Consider the following 5,505-nt stretch of genomic DNA (forward strand, 5'->3'; position numbering starts at 1 on the left):
CGGGCCGGCCAGAACGGGGCTACTAGCAACAGACGGACCCCATCCCAGCGTGCCCTCGTCAGAACTCCCGGGAGCAGAGTGATCGGGGGAAAAGCGTACAGACGAAGCCTCTGCCACGTCTGCACCATGGTACCAGTGGAGCTGGATGCGTGAGGGAGAACCAGAGTGGACAGTGTGTCTTTTCCTGCGACGCAAATAGATCCACTTCCGCCTGGCCAAATTCCCTCCAAATGAGCTCCACCACCTCGGGAGCCTCCATCCCCCGGGCCTCAGCCCCTGTCTCAACAGGATATCTGCCCCCTGATTTAGATACCCAGGGATGTAAACTGCTCTTAGAGAGAGGAGCTTCCCCTGAGCCCACAGAAGGATCTGGCGCGCCAGCTTGTACAAGGGGCGCGAACGCAGACCCCCCTGCCAATTGATGTAGGAGACCACCGATGTGTTGTCTGCGGACAAGCACATGATGCCCCCTTAGGTCTGGAAGGAAGTGTGTCAGAGCTCGAAACACGGTCAGCATATCACGTTGGACGCCGCTGCCATCAGGCCCAACAGCCTTTGAAACTGTTTGACAGTGAGTGACTGGCCTTCTCTTACTCTCGTAACTGTCGTGAGGATTGACTTGATTTGAGCAGGAGACAGACGTGCCTGCATCGAGGTCCTGACTGCTGTAGCACCCTCACTTGAGGGGGCGAGCCCGTGCCATACCGTTGCCGGGCGGCATCTGGGATTTTCTCTCGTCGGAGCTCACTGAGCCCTGAAGCACCGAGGTGGCGGGGGTATCAATGAACCTCCGTGAGGGCACTGAGAGAACAACTGACATGACTGCTGTAGCACCCTCACTTGAGGGGGCGAGCTCTCCCGTGCCATACCGTTGCCGGGCGGCAGCTGGGAATTTCACTTGTCGGAGCTCACTGAGCCCTGAAGCACCGAGGTGGCGGGGGTATCAATGAACCTCCGTGAGGGCACTGAGAGAACAACTGACATGACTGCTGTAGCACCCTCACTTGAGGGGGCGAGCTCTCCCGTGCCATACCGTTGCCGGGCGGCAGCTGGGAATTTCACTTGTCGGAGCTCACTGAGCCCTGAAGCACCGAGGTGGCGGGGGTATCAATGAACCTCCGTGAGGGCACTGAGAGAACAACTGACATGACTGCTGTAGCACCCTCACTTGAGGGGGCGAGCTCTCCCGTGCCATACCGTTGCCGGGCGGCAGCTGGGAATTTCACTTGTCGGAGCTCACTGAGCCCTGAAGCACCGAGGTGGCGGGGGTATCAATGAACCTCCGTGAGGGCACTGAGAGAACAACTGACATGACTGCTGTAGCACCCTCACTTGAGGGGGCGAGCTCTCCCGTGCCATACCGTTGCCGGGCGGCAGCTGGGAATTTCACTTGTCGGAGCTCACTGAGCCCTGAAGCACCGAGGTGGCGGGGGTATCAATGAACCTCCGTGAGGGCACTGAGAGAACAACTGACATGACTGCTGTAGCACCCTCACTTGAGGGGGCGAGCTCTCCCGTGCCATACCGTTGCCGGGCGGCAGCTGGGAATTTCACTTGTCGGAGCTCACTGAGCCCTGAAGCACCGAGGTGGCGGGGGTATCAATGAACCTCCGTGAGGGCACTGAGAGAACAACTGACATGACTGCTGTAGCACCCTCACTTGAGGGGGCGAGCTCTCCCGTGCCATACCGTTGCCGGGCGGCAGCTGGGAATTTCACTTGTCGGAGCTCACTGAGCCCTGAAGCACCGAGGTGGCGGGGGTATCAATGAACCTCCGTGAGGGCACTGAGAGAACAACTGACATGACTGCTGTAGCACCCTCACTTGAGGGGGCGAGCTCTCCCGTGCCATACCGTTGCCGGGCGGCAGCTGGGAATTTCACTTGTCGGAGCTCACTGAGCCCTGAAGCACCGAGGTGGCGGGGGTATCAATGAACCTCCGTGAGGGCACTGAGAGAACAACTGACATGACTGCTGTAGCACCCTCACTTGAGGGGGCGAGCTCTCCCGTGCCATACCGTTGCCGGGCGGCAGCTGGGAATTTCACTTGTCGGAGCTCACTGAGCCCTGAAGCACCGAGGTGGCGGGGGTATCAATGAACCTCCGTGAGGGCACTGAGAGAACAACTGACATGACTGCTGTAGCACCCTCACTTGAGGGGGCGAGCTCTCCCGTGCCATACCGTTGCCGGGCGGCAGCTGGGAATTTCACTTGTCGGAGCTCACTGAGCCCTGAAGCACCGAGGTGGCGGGGGTATCAATGAACCTCCGTGAGGGCACTGAGAGAACAACTGACATGACTGCTGTAGCACCCTCACTTGAGGGGGCGAGCTCTCCCGTGCCATACCGTTGCCGGGCGGCAGCTGGGAATTTCACTTGTCGGAGCTCACTGAGCCCTGAAGCACCGAGGTGGCGGGGGTATCAATGAACCTCCGTGAGGGCACTGAGAGAACAACTGACATGACTGCTGTAGCACCCTCACTTGAGGGGGCGAGCTCTCCCGTGCCATACCGTTGCCGGGCGGCAGCTGGGAATTTCACTTGTCGGAGCTCACTGAGCCCTGAAGCACCGAGGTGGCGGGGGTATCAATGAACCTCCGTGAGGGCACTGAGAGAACAACTGACATGACTGCTGTAGCACCCTCACTTGAGGGGGCGAGCTCTCCCGTGCCATACCGTTGCCGGGCGGCAGCTGGGAATTTCACTTGTCGGAGCTCACTGAGCCCTGAAGCACCGAGGTGGCGGGGGTATCAATGAACCTCCGTGAGGGCACTGAGAGAACAACTGACATGACTGCTGTAGCACCCTCACTTGAGGGGGCGAGCTCTCCCGTGCCATACCGTTGCCGGGCGGCAGCTGGGAATTTCACTTGTCGGAGCTCACTGAGCCCTGAAGCACCGAGGTGGCGGGGGTATCAATGAACCTCCGTGAGGGCACTGAGAGAACAACTGACATGACTGCTGTAGCACCCTCACTTGAGGGGGCGAGCTCTCCCGTGCCATACCGTTGCCGGGCGGCAGCTGGGAATTTCACTTGTCGGAGCTCACTGAGCCCTGAAGCACCGAGGTGGCGGGGGTATCAATGAACCTCCGTGAGGGCACTGAGAGAACAACTGACATGACTGCTGTAGCACCCTCACTTGAGGGGGCGAGCTCTCCCGTGCCATACCGTTGCCGGGCGGCAGCTGGGAATTTCACTTGTCGGAGCTCACTGAGCCCTGAAGCACCGAGGTGGCGGGGGTATCAATGAACCTCCGTGAGGGCACTGAGAGAACAACTGACATGACTGCTGTAGCACCCTCACTTGAGGGGGCGAGCTCTCCCGTGCCATACCGTTGCCGGGCGGCAGCTGGGAATTTCACTTGTCGGAGCTCACTGAGCCCTGAAGCACCGAGGTGGCGGGGGTATCAATGAACCTCCGTGAGGGCACTGAGAGAACAACTGACATGACTGCTGTAGCACCCTCACTTGAGGGGGCGAGCTCTCCCGTGCCATACCGTTGCCGGGCGGCAGCTGGGAATTTCACTTGTCGGAGCTCACTGAGCCCTGAAGCACCGAGGTGGCGGGGGTATCAATGAACCTCCGTGAGGGCACTGAGAGAACAACTGACATGACTGCTGTAGCACCCTCACTTGAGGGGGCGAGCTCTCCCGTGCCATACCGTTGCCGGGCGGCAGCTGGGAATTTCACTTGTCGGAGCTCACTGAGCCCTGAAGCACCGAGGTGGCGGGGGTATCAATGAACCTCCGTGAGGGCACTGAGAGAACAACTGACATGACTGCTGTAGCACCCTCACTTGAGGGGGCGAGCTCTCCCGTGCCATACCGTTGCCGGGCGGCAGCTGGGAATTTCACTTGTCGGAGCTCACTGAGCCCTGAAGCACCGAGGTGGCGGGGGTATCAATGAACCTCCGTGAGGGCACTGAGAGAACAACTGACATGACTGCTGTAGCACCCTCACTTGAGGGGGCGAGCTCTCCCGTGCCATACCGTTGCCGGGCGGCAGCTGGGAATTTCACTTGTCGGAGCTCACTGAGCCCTGAAGCACCGAGGTGGCGGGGGTATCAATGAACCTCCGTGAGGGCACTGAGAGAACAACTGACATGACTGCTGTAGCACCCTCACTTGAGGGGGCGAGCTCTCCCGTGCCATACCGTTGCCGGGCGGCAGCTGGGAATTTCACTTGTCGGAGCTCACTGAGCCCTGAAGCACCGAGGTGGCGGGGGTATCAATGAACCTCCGTGAGGGCACTGAGAGAACAACTGACATGACTGCTGTAGCACCCTCACTTGAGGGGGCGAGCTCTCCCGTGCCATACCGTTGCCGGGCGGCAGCTGGGAATTTCACTTGTCGGAGCTCACTGAGCCCTGAAGCACCGAGGTGGCGGGGGTATCAATGAACCTCCGTGAGGGCACTGAGAGAACAACTGACATGACTGCTGTAGCACCCTCACTTGAGGGGGCGAGCTCTCCCGTGCCATACCGTTGCCGGGCGGCAGCTGGGAATTTCACTTGTCGGAGCTCACTGAGCCCTGAAGCACCGAGGTGGCGGGGGTATCAATGAACCTCCGTGAGGGCACTGAGAGAACAACTGACATGACTGCTGTAGCACCCTCACTTGAGGGGGCGAGCTCTCCCGTGCCATACCGTTGCCGGGCGGCAGCTGGGAATTTCACTTGTCGGAGCTCACTGAGCCCTGAAGCACCGAGGTGGCGGGGGTATCAATGAACCTCCGTGAGGGCACTGAGAGAACAACTGACATGACTGCTGTAGCACCCTCACTTGAGGGGGCGAGCTCTCCCGTGCCATACCGTTGCCGGGCGGCAGCTGGGAATTTCACTTGTCGGAGCTCACTGAGCCCTGAAGCACCGAGGTGGCGGGGGTATCAATGAACCTCCGTGAGGGCACTGAGAGAACAACTGACATGACTGCTGTAGCACCCTCACTTGAGGGGGCGAGCTCTCCCGTGCCATACCGTTGCCGGGCGGCAGCTGGGAATTTCACTTGTCGGAGCTCACTGAGCCCTGAAGCACCGAGGTGGCGGGGGTATCAATGAACCTCCGTGAGGGCACTGAGAGAACAACTGACATGACTGCTGTAGCACCCTCACTTGAGGGGGCGAGCTCTCCCGTGCCATACCGTTGCCGGGCGGCAGCTGGGAATTTCACTTGTCGGAGCTCACTGAGCCCTGAAGCACCGAGGTGGCGGGGGTATCAATGAACCTCCGTGAGGGCACTGAGAGAACAACTGACATGACTGCTGTAGCACCCTCACTTGAGGGGGCGAGCTCTCCCGTGCCATACCGTTGCCGGGCGGCAGCTGGGAATTTCACTTGTCGGAGCTCACTGAGCCCTGAAGCACCGAGGTGGCAGGGGTATCAATGAACCTCCGTGAGGGCACTGAGAGAACAACTGACATGACTGCTGTAGCACCCTCACTTGAGGGGACGAGCTCTCCCATGCGGTACCGTTGCCGGGCGGCAGCTGGGATTTTCGCTCTTCGGAGCTCACT

At 60.0% G+C, this 5,505-nt stretch overlaps 1 protein-coding gene across 7 annotated transcripts in view; it reads left to right on the top strand.

The window, feature by feature from the left end:
- The window catches only part of adgrb2 (adhesion G protein-coupled receptor B2), a 336,322-nt gene that overhangs the window by 223,816 nt on the left and 107,001 nt on the right, over positions 1 to 5,505 (top strand). The gene's annotated exons all lie outside the window — the stretch shown is intronic.

Source organism: Sinocyclocheilus grahami, unplaced genomic scaffold, assembly GCF_001515645.1.
Source record: "Sinocyclocheilus grahami isolate Dianchi unplaced genomic scaffold, SAMN03320097.WGS_v1.1 scaffold289.1, whole genome shotgun sequence".
NCBI lineage: Eukaryota > Metazoa > Chordata > Actinopteri > Cypriniformes > Cyprinidae > Sinocyclocheilus > Sinocyclocheilus grahami.